This window comes from Silene latifolia, chromosome X (assembly GCF_048544455.1).
Source record: "Silene latifolia isolate original U9 population chromosome X, ASM4854445v1, whole genome shotgun sequence".
Taxonomy (NCBI): Eukaryota; Viridiplantae; Streptophyta; class Magnoliopsida; order Caryophyllales; family Caryophyllaceae; genus Silene; species Silene latifolia.
In genome coordinates this window covers 95,164,859-95,176,507 of record NC_133537.1, presented here as the reverse complement: position 1 = coordinate 95,176,507, position 11,649 = coordinate 95,164,859, and the positions used below count along the sequence as shown (strand labels likewise).

At 43.1% G+C, this 11,649-nt stretch overlaps 1 non-coding gene across 1 annotated transcript; it reads right to left on the bottom strand.

The window, feature by feature from the left end:
• Positions 1-8,991: 8,991 nt before the first annotated feature.
• Positions 8,992-9,098, bottom strand: LOC141624612 (small nucleolar RNA R71). Its single transcript, XR_012534418.1, has one exon. It is a non-coding gene; the product is annotated as a small nucleolar RNA R71 (small nucleolar RNA).
• Between the last annotated feature and the right edge of the window lie 2,551 nt (positions 9,099-11,649).

Sequence of the window (11,649 nt, the reverse complement as noted above, 5' to 3'; positions counted from 1 at the left end):
AAAATGTTTTATTTTCGAAATCGTTTTGAGTTTTCCAACGTGTAGTTATACAAACTGTCGATCAAACGTAGCGATTCCAAAGCATGTTGTAGTCCGATAATCATCGGGTGTTTGTTGGGGATACAACAGAAACTAGGTATCTACAAATCCCCCACTATGCCTGAGGCTTGGACAGGGCGAAAGTCAAAGTACACCTCCCAAATCAATCTAAGATTACAACCTGGAGACCGAAGCGACGATGAGGCGGCTCGAAAAGGATCCGGGCCAAGGACCTGCCGTCGGGAAGGGCATTGTAGAGGCGACTAGGGGATTCGAGTCAAGGACCTGCCGACGGGAATAGTTTAGAATCTTTAGACTTCCAGTGCGGGTCATTGACTACGTATAAAGGCTCGCCAGCCATAGGAAGGAGTCATACCTGAGGCATCTTCGGGATATGTCCTTGAATTGCTCCTTGTTTGTGCGCAAAGGCTCGCCAGCCGTCGAGGGTCGAGTAATTGACTGCGGGAAATTTCTGAATTTTAACGGGCTTATTTCAAGGGGTTAGTGTATAGAGACTTGTTTGTCGTTGAAGGTCGAATAATCGACTGCGGGAAATAACCGGATTTGTTGGGCCTATTTCAAGAGGTTGCTGTGTAGAGACTTGTTTGTCGTTGAAGCTCGAATAATCGACTACGGGAAATAGCCGGATTTTATCGGGCTTATTTTGAGAGGTTGCTGTGTAGAGACTTGTTTGTCGTTGGAGGTCGAATGATCGACTGCGGGAAATGGCCGGATTTTTCGGGCATATTTCAAGAGGTTGTTTGTTGAGACTTGTTTGTCGCTGGAGGTCGAATAGTCGACTGCGGGAAATTTCTGGATTTTATCGGGCTTATTTTAAGAGGTTGTCGTCGTTAGAGACTTGCTTGTCATTGAAGGGCACGTATAGGCTCGCCAGCCGTTGATGGTCGAATAATCGACTGCGGGAAATAGGCGGACTTGTCAGACTTGTTTCAAGAGGTTGGTGTGTAGAGACTTGACTCCGTGGGGAGGTCTCTAATATCTTGCTGGGGAATTTTGGTGTTTACATTGGATGTTTGCAGTGTTGGAAAGAGGTAGGCTTTTTGTAGTTTGAGCCTGGCTCTTGCGGATGGTGGCCTCTATTGTCGTCATTCGTAATTTCGAATTTTGAAGAGAAGTAACGGTTTTTATTGTCGTCGCTCGGAGATTGTAGAAATAGCGAATGTGAATTTCGCTATTTGCTATTTTGTTTGGAAGATAACGGTTTTTAATTCCGCCATCCTGCGATTTGAAATTTTGTAAGAAATGGTGAATTTGAATTTCACTATTTTGGTTTTTTGCTTGAAAAGGACGGTTTTTAATTCCGTCGTTTGAAATTAATGAAAATAACGAACTTGTGTTTCACTATTTTGTTTTTTGTTTGAAAATGACGGTTTTTAATTCCGTTGTTTGAAATTTTTGAGAAATAGCGAGTTTGTGTTTCGCTATTTTATTTTTTGTTTGAAAAAGACGGTTTTTAATTCCGCCGTTTGAATTTTGTGAAAATAACGAATTTGTGTTTTGTTATTTTGTTTCTTATTTGAAAATGACAGTTTTTAATCCCGCCGTTTGAAATTTGTGGGAAATAGCGAATTTGAATTTCGCCATTTTGCTATTTGTGTTTGAAAATAACGGTTTTTAATTCCGTCATTTGAAATTTGTGGGAAATAGCGAATTTTGAATTTCGCCATTTTGCTATTTGTGTTTGAAAATAACGGTTTTTAATTTCGTCATTTAAAATTTGTGGGAAATAGCGAATTTTGAATTTCGCCATTTTGTTATTTTTGTTGAAAATAACGGTTTTTAATTCCGTCGTGATCAAGTCACGTTGCTTTGTTGTGGTCCTAATTTGAAATCTTGACATGTCTGCACTCAATTTGGCGTAAAATTGCTTATGTTGAGCTGTGTAAAATGCCCAGTTGTGTCGGGAATTTTCGTTGCTTATTTGGCAGACCTTGTGTGGGCCCGAGGGTGTTGGGTTATTTTTGTAGTTGTTTTTATGTTGCTTTGACTCATCTTTTGCTTGAAAAGAAGGGCGAGTCATTTTTTTTTGAGTTTTTGTGTTGGATAGGATTGGAGGTTTGCCCTTGTTGTAGTTTGTTTTTGTTGTGTATTTGCAGGTGATTTTGTTTTTAGATTTTGCCCGTTTTGTGTCGTCGTAATGCCGAAATTTCGGCTGACGTTGCTTTTGTTTTGCTTTCAGGCGAGTGTTCTGGGGGTTTCTAGGCCCGTGGGGTCCGTGGCTGAGGCCTTGGAGTCTTTTTTCGGGTCCGGGCCGGTTAGTACTCCGGGGAGTGCCCCAGAGGTAATGGTGGAGGATGCTTCCGAGGAGGAGCCTGTTGCTGAGGCTGCTAGAGCCTAGGGAGCCATAGGAGCTCGGGAGGTGCCTGTTATGGAGGCTTCTGGTGTTGGGAGGGACTCGGACGGAGTCCGTGGCTGGCACCTCTGCAAAGAGGGTTACTAACAGGAGGAGAGCTCCTCGGGTCTCTAGGAAGGAGCTTGAGAGGGTTGAGCGGGTTGTTGAGAGGGATCCTCGTCGTCCCGTGCAGTCTCGCGGTGTGAAGAGGAGGAGAGTGGAGACGGAGGAGGAGGACGCCATTGTCCGAGGTTGGGAAGCTAGGCGGGTTCAGGCTCTGCGGAGGCTGAACCTACGAGCGGCGCCAGCCTAGGCTAAAGGCTTTGACGGCAGCCAGTTGTTGTTGCGGCTTGACACTTACATTTCCTACCGTGCACACGAGGGCCTGGTGAGTTTGCTGCTTTGCTGAGCTTTTGTTGTTTTTGTTATTTCAGACCTGAATAGGTGTTCTGACTTTGTTTGATTCCCAATTTCAGGAGATTGTTACCATGAGGACATTCTTAGGCTTCTCAACTTGCATGGGTTTCTACGACGTCCTGCGAGTAGGTTCTAGGGCGTTGATAGAGAGGTCGACCATGGGGCCGGTTGTTGCTGCTTGGCGCGACATTTACGGGGCTTCGATTAGGTCGAACCTATGTTTGATTCGTGCCATGTTGGACCGTTACTAGGACACGAAATCGTCATTCCACATGCAGTTCAGGGAGGTCGGCATCACCTTAAAGGATTTTTCCATGGTGTCGGGTCTTCCTTGTGGCGAGACGTATGTTCAGTTTCCGGAGACACCGGAGAGAGTGTCTTCTGCCGTGATCACGGGTTTGATCGGCGATGCTCTGCCTGCGCCGACCGACATCACTACTTTCTTGATGGTGAACTCCTATGTGAGAGACCACTTCAAGGTGAGGGTGACTGGTTTTGTTCCGGAGCCGTTGGCGTGCCTGGAGGCTGAGGCTAAGGCTGATCCGCAGGAGGCGCGGTTGTGGTTGTGGTACTTCTTGGGTACCACGTACTTTGGTGATAAGGGTGAGCGCTTGTCAACCAAGGTACTTCCTTTGCTTAGTGACCTGGATGCCTTGGGTCAGTATAACTAAGTGACGCCGGCTCTAGCCCGGTTTACCCGTTACCTGCACGCTGTTGTTCGTCCTAAGATGATGGAGAATGGGAGTTCTCCCGCTTTGGTTGGTACTGGCCTCATCTTGGAGGTACGAGCGTTATTATTGGTTGTTTTTTTATTTGGTGTTTTTTGTTTTGTGTTTTGGTGTGTGTTTTTTTTTTTTTTTTGAAAATTGGCTGATTTGTTGTTGTTATGTTTTGTGTTACAGGCTTGGTTGTTTTCTTACTTTCCCTCCTTGCGTCTGAAGAGGGTGGGTGACGTGCCTTTAGTTTACCCGGCCGTGAAGGGTTGGACGATGGCTCCAAAAAAGTCCACCAAGTCGACTTACGTGGACTGCATGCGCCAGGTGAACTCCCTTCGGCTTGGCGATGTAAGTCTTTGTTCCTTGTCTCTTTTGTTTTGTAAAAAGATAGAGATAGAATGACTAGGTAGCTAGAAAGCCCTAAGTTAGTTGACTAGCCTTATCATGGGTGCAATTCGTTGAGTGGCCTTGGGAGCACTACACGGGTGTGTCAGCCTTTGTCAGGGAGCGTTTGCGGCCTCCTAGTTGTCAGCGCTTGTACCTAAAGACGGCGATCGACCCGGTTTGGTACCTTGGCGAGCGTTTGGCTCGTCAGTGCTTTAGTGAGACCTTCGTGGTGCTTGTCGATCCGCCTAGGGTGTTGTTCCTAGAGTCGACGCCTGACGAGGTCGACTACGACATCTTTCGTTTGTCGAGGCTCGCTTGGTACCCGATCGAGGTATGTTTCCCTCGGTTCTTTGCTCATTGCCACTTTTGTTTTTCGGTGGAAGGGTTTGTTACCTTCGACCTGGTTTCCCATTGTAGGATGTTGACGATCTCATGAGGACCCAGCCCCAGCTTTCACGGCACAGACCACTTACCAAGGGTCGAGCGGTAAGGAGCTGCAGTTGCGTCTGCCAGAGCGTGCGGTTCTTGAGGTGACTGACGCCGGCTTGGAGTGACGATTGACGGTTTTGAGGGTGAGCGTCTAGTTTGAGCCCTCCTTCTTGTCCGTATTTTGCTTTATGTGCTGTTGTTATTTTGTTGAAAGGTTTTGTTTTGTTGTGTAGGTGTCGACCGTTAGTCATCAGGTTTTGTGGCAGATGGCTAACCGGTGGAGAGCGGTTGCTGGTGACCTAGCTACGAGGGAGTCTCGGCTTGTGCAGGTGCCTTTTGTTGGTTATTTTTGTATTTTTGTGTTGCATTTCATGTTTAGATCTTACCGACCTGTTGTTGTGTTTTGCAGAGTACTGCGGATCTGGCGGAGCTTGGTCAGGTCCGTGCAAAGTTGGACGAGGCGAGAGCGACGATCCAGGCACTAGAGCTTGGACTCCCTGCTCATGGTCAGGAGTTAAGGCATCGCGAGGACGAGTTGCGGGGCCGAGATGCTGAGATCGCATCTCTTAGGGCTCGGTTGTCCGAGGCGGAGAAGCTTCGTGTCATGATGGAACAGGAGACGCTGGAGAGTTCTCCTGAGAGGACGCCGGAGTAGGAGGTGGTGTCTGCTTTGCTCGCAACTCTTCGTGAGACCGAGACTGGCCCGCCGTGAGGCGCTGAGTAGTTGTAGTTGCTTGTCCGTGTTTTAGACATCTGTTTGTATATGTGTATATTTTGCTTGAGGCGGTTTATATATATGTGTTTTTGGTTTGTAGTTTGTAGTTTGTTTGTGCTTGGCTTTTTCTGTTGTGTTTCGGAGAAGCACGGTCAACGGCTGGTTCCTCATTTGCTTCGGCATTTGTTCCTGCATCGTTAGTGTATAAAACAGGCAACAGGTAGCATATACGCGTACACGTAAACATGCAAGGTATTTGTTGAAAATAAAAAAATAACCATGATGACTCGAAGTTAAAATTGAAATTGTTTGTTAAGAAAAGAACTTTTAAAAATCCGCGACAAGGCGTCACGTATGGATTTTTCAAATGGAATTGTTTTGAAATTTCGAGAAATTAATTCGTGTTTGAATTAAATTGCATCAAATTTTGCCAAAATTGATTTGCAACTCGAAAACTAAAATTCAAACCGTCATGGATGAATTTCAAAAGAGATTTTTGTAAGTGTGTTAATTTTGATTTTTGCGAGATCAAGACTCGAATTTGCAAAAGAGCATTTTGCGGAAAGTCGAAAAATTTTCGAAATTTTCGACTGGAATGGAAACGATCCGTCGCGAATGGGGCGACTAGCCCTTCCCCTCTAAAAAAATGAAGAAAAAAACCCGTATGTTTAAAGCCGAGTCATGAAAACCGTGTCGGATTTTCGTAAAACGCGAATCCAATGAATTGTGAGTGTGAGAAAACACAAAAATTTCCTGACAATCGTGAAGAGGTGCGAGCCTTAAGGCGAGAAAAACAATGCATCAGAAAGAAGCACAACTTGACAGGGACAAGTCAAGGTGTGTATTCTTAGAAGCAGCCCAAAGAGGCGCAAGCCTTTGGGCGATGCAAGGGAGCTCCCCCCTTTTCGGAAAAAAGGCGCCGATTGTTTTGTATAAATAAGGACGTTTGTGCTTCATTGTTTCATCATCCGAAACACGAAAAATAACTCTACGAAAACCTTCTCTTCTTCTTCCACAAAATAATTCATGGATACTTTCGAAAATAGGTTGCGACATGGGTGTCGAGATCTATCGCCTCCCGAAAAGTATCAACTCATTGTAATGGGAGTTCGTCAATTGTTGGTGCTTCGTCAAGTTAAGGTGCAATCCTCGTTCCTTGAAGCATGCTCTCGTTTTTGGGATTTGAAACATCATGTTTTCGTTTTCCCGAAAGGTGAAATTTGCCCTCTTGCCGAAGAAGTGGGTGCTATTGGAGGGTGGTCGGGTTGTTCTCCGGTGCCTCCTCCAACTCGGTTGTGTCATAAGGAGAAGTTTCGTTCTATGTTGGTCTTGTTAACGAGCCAAGTGAACTTCCTCCTTGCTCTCCATGGTGTTGACATATTGGCTATTATCAACATCTTCTCAAACCGCTTGGATGTCAATATCTCGGAGGTGGCTAGAAGAAGGGCTCTTGCCTTTTGCCTAGGGCTTGCTTACCTCCTTGTTGATGCTTGATGTGACCATAATTAGCGCATATTTAGCCCCCGAATTAGCCTTGTTCCCATGCTTTTTAGTGCATATTTGGGTCATTTATTGTCTTTAGTTCTTTGTTTTGCATATTCTTTGAGATTTTGATCCCTTGGTAGGAAAGGAGTGCAAATCTTGCATTTTCATGGCAAAACGAGACTAAATTGATTGAATTCAATGACCAAGCATCAAGGAGAGACAAGATTAGAAGGCCTTTGTACATATTATAGTAGATGAGCAATGTCGAGAAAGGATCCTTGCATCCCCAAGGAAATCCCCAAGGATTTTATGAATAAAAGGGAAGAAAAGAAGAAGGAACAAAGCTGAGCAGCAATCCGTGCAGATTGCCCTGAATCCGCCCATCCTCCACAGCACAATCCGTGCGTCTTCCTTCAAAGACGCCCGAACAGCAGCCACCAGAATCCGGCCGTCTTCTCCCAAAGATGCCCGTGCCCAGACCTTGAATCCGCCCGTCCCGAGCCTAAGACGCACGGATTCTAGTCCAGCACAATTTCGTCTTCTTCAAGCATTCGTGAAAGAAGCCCTTCCTTCAAAAAATACCGGCGTCTCCCTGCTCAATCTAAAAAGTGTAATTACTAGTTTAGCCCTTAGTTAACCTTAATGTATCCACCTAATTTCCACTATAAATACCCCATTAGTCTAATTAGAAGAGTATGTTCTTCTTATCAATTATTAGAGTAGTTAATATCAATCAAATCTCTCTTTAGTATTGTAATCAACAATTAATCAAGTCTTAATACAAGTTTTATTTCCTTAATCTCTCTTTTGTTCATCCTTTATTTTGGGTAATTGAAGATTATTTGGGTTATTATTGGGAGATTGACAATCTCTCAATCAAGCATCAAGTACTTCTTTTATTCTTTGCTTTATTATTGGAATCATTAGTGGGTATAATTCTCTTAATCCCTTTTTAATTATTGCTAATTACTTTCATTTGTTCATCATGTTTCATTTTGTTGGTATGATTGACAACCTTGCTAGCATGATCAACATGATAATGAGTGAGTAGTGACCTAGCTAGGGTTAATGGGTAATTAGGGGAAACCAACATGGGGAATGATTCATGCTTAAATTAATATGCTTTCATGGTTTATTTGCTTGCTTGTTTTGATCTCAACTCATGCACATGTTATGTTTGATGAAATGTGAGCCTATGAATCCTTTCATTTTTTACCCATCACCTATCTTTTCAATGAGACTTGTAAGACATAAACCAACTCGAGTCTCATTAGACCATGCATGTTGTTGAGTAGGAAAGACTAAGTCGACTTGTAGGTGTTGTACAATCTAATCGATTCAGCTCCGGGACCCAAACTTTCCTAGGATTGTAAGATATAACCCAACTCAATCCATCACAACAAAAATTGCTTGCTTATAATTTGAGAACATGTTTGTATGATCAATTCCCATGATTCCCCTATGACCCCATGATACCCTAGTGCTTTTTATCAATTGTTTACAACCCATTCATTTCATCTTGCTTATTTACTTTCATTGCTATTTAGTTAGTGACCTTCTACATCAACCCAAATTGTGACACCCCTAAGACACCACTAGTTTCAATAGAAATCTCATCTCAATTCCCGTCCCTTGGGATCCGACCTTTACTTGCCTCTTTACTAATTGTAGAGTTGTTTGTGAAGTTATAAATTGTGTTTGATTGGATGTGTGACGACCAACTCTTTGTCCTATCAAAATGGCGCCGTTGCCGGGGACGGTGTTAACTTGATTTAGATTTTCTTATATTGTTATTAGTTGTGTCTTTCTTTGCCTTGGGGAAGTAAAACTCCTCAAGGTTTGTTCTAATTGTTTTCGAGTTGTTTGATATTTTGCATGTCTAGAAGGTCACAAGGTGATTTGTTACCTTTTGATCGTGAAATTGAAAGAACTTTGACAAACAATAGAAGATTTGCTAGGAGGAATTTGAGAGGTATTAGTGAGGTTGTGGATATTCAACCAACTATTGAGTTCATCAACCCTTTTGCAAGAGAAGGTGAGGAGAACCCAACACAAAATACCACACAAAATCAACCCACAATGCCTAAGTTTTCATCACATTCCGTACCCACCGAGGAGAACCTACCCAATGGTACTCCCACACCACAACATTTGACCGGAAATTTTATTGCCAAATCCGCCTATATCCAATTAGTCGAAAGGAGCCAATTGGGGGGATGCCTAGTGAAGACCCTCATTCTCATATGGAAACCTTTTGTGACTATTGTGATGCGATTTCTCAAACCGGTGTAACTCAAGACCAAATTCGATGGGTCTTATTTCCTCTTTCTCTAATTGGTACCGCGAAACAATGGTTGAAGGGCCTTGATAAGGCCACTCTCGGAATTGATTCTTGGAAGAAGTTGGCTCTAGCTTTCTACAAAAAATTCTACCCACCGGAAAAGACTAACATGCTAAGAGCTCAAATTACGGATTTTAAGCAAAGGGATAAAGAATCTTTGTATGAAGATTGGGAGCGGTTCAAGGGAATTTGTCGCTCATGTCCTCACCATGGACTTAGCGAGTGGTTCTTGGTACAACAATTTTGGAACGGTCTATATGAAGATTCAAGGAACATTCTCAACATGGGATCAAATGGAATGTTCACCGAAGTTGATGACAATCAAACATGGAACAAGATTGAGGAAATGGCGGTCCATAACTCACAATATAGTAGACCTCGCAAGGCTACTAGAGGAGGAAGGCATGAAGTGGACTCCGTTACTCAGTTGGGTGCTCAACTTAGTGCTCACATTGACACAATCAATTTGAAGTTTGAAAAATCTATGGCTAGACTTGAAGAAGCCTCAAAATCACCAAAGCATCATGTTAATGCCATGACGGCATCCTCATCAATCCCAAGTGGGATATATGAGAATTGTGGAACTTTGGGACATGACCAAAGTGAATGTAGGGGAACAAATGAACAAGTGAATGCTTTTCAAGCATACAAGAGTGGTACCCCTTATTCCAACTATTACAATGAAAACACCAAATTCCATCCAAATCTCTCATACAAAAGCCAAAATGTTCAAAACCCTCAAACAACATACACCCCACCTCCCATGAGAAACCAAAATCAAAGACCCTTTTACAACCAAAACCAAGGTTACCAAAATCAAAATCCATACAATCAACCAAATGACCAAGGTTTTGATGTTCAAAAAGCGGTCCTCCAAATGCAAAAGAATCAACAAGAATTTTTCACTCAAATGCAAAAAGATAGTCAAGCAAAGGAAACCACCATCAACAACATTCTAGCTCACACCAAAATGTTGGAAACTCAATTGACTCAACTAGCATCTTCAAGCTCACAAAGACAAAAGGGGCAATTACCACCTCAAAGTAATCCCCCAAGACATGAAACGGTTAGTGCCATTCACTTGAGAAGTGGTACAAGGTATGAAGCACCGAAGAAGCAAGTTGAGGATGAAGTTGTGGAAGCTAGTGATAAGGAAGAAATTGTGCAAAACTCCAAAGATGGATAATCATCAAAAGAAGAAATTTCAAAGAAAAATGAAGACAAGGTCAAGGAGAAGGAGCCCATTGTGATTAGACTTCCTTTTCCAAGTCGTCAAGCCAAGCCCAAATTTGATGACCAACTTGGAAAGTTTATGGAAATTGTGAAGAATTTGGAAGTCTCAATTCCTTTCACGGAATTAATCAATCACGTGCCGGCCTATGCGAAATACATGAAAAACATCCTCACAAAGAAGAAGTCGATCCGGAAGCTTGAGACTATCGCCTTCACTAAGGTGAGTAGTGCAATACTTCAAGGGAGTTCACCTCCAAAACTAAAGGATCCGGGAAGCTTCTCAATACCGTGTACCATTGGCGACACCACGATCAACAAAGCCTTATGTTATCTAGGGGCTAGTGTGAGTGTTATGCCATACTCGGTGAGTAAAAGGTTGGGGATGGGAGAGCTTAAATGCACCAATATCACACTCCAAATGGCCGATAGATCGACGAAGACACCATTAGGGATATGGGAAGATGTCCCCGTACGAATTGGGAAGTTTTTCATCCCGGTGGACTTTGTCATTATTGATATGGAGGAAGATTCCAACATTCCAATCATTCTAGGAAGACCTTTCTTACACACCGCGGGTGCGGTGATTGATGTGAAACATGGTGAGCTCACTCTAGAAGTGGGAGATGAGAGTATAACTTTTAATCTTGACAAGACTATGAGAGCTCCCCGTTTACATGAACCGTGTTTTATGATCGATCATTATAGTCGGAAGGATGAAAGGAAGGAGTCGGAACTCCAATGGAAGAAGAAAATTGAAGATGCTCCATTCAAAGAGCAAGTGAATTGTGACAAAGAGAGCTTGCAAAGCTCACCAAAATCAAGCAAAGAAGAAGAGGATGGCCTCATTGGCCAAGAAAAGGAAATGGGAAAGTTGTCTCCATCAAATCAAGAGATTTTCAATGATCAACTTAATGAAGTATGTGGTCTTTGGGACGACGAATTTGAAGGGATTTTTAATCCCTACATTGGTAATGCCATCGATCAAGACCGACAACAAGGGCCAAGGTCTATTGAAGACCTCTATCATGACAATGAACAAGCGTTTGATTACTTTTTCAAGGTGTTGAGCAACATCAACAACACCTTGAACATGCCCCCTTGACATCTCATCAAGAATTAGAGTTTGGTGGAGTCCTTCCTAAACCACCATTTGTAAATATTTCTAACTCCCTAACTTGTATTTCAATTCTTATATTGCATTTTTTGTCATTTTTGGATTTTTATACTTTGATCAAGATAATTATCATGTTTGAGAGAAGTGAGGGAGGGACTAATAATTTCAATTAATGTGTAGTGCTTTAGCTTAGTGTGGGGATGGCAATTGCCTAGGCTATCCATGCCTTAGTAGTGCCCCCACAATGAAGAACATGAGATGTGAAGAAGAATGGAAAAATGACAAGGGATATGCAAAGTACACGGATGGAACTGAATCCGGGTAAAAAGGGGTCGAATCCGAGAGGATCCAGGAGAATCCGCCCGTCTTCAGGAAATCCGGGCATATTGGGTAGAAGACGCCCGTCCACCATGAGCTGAA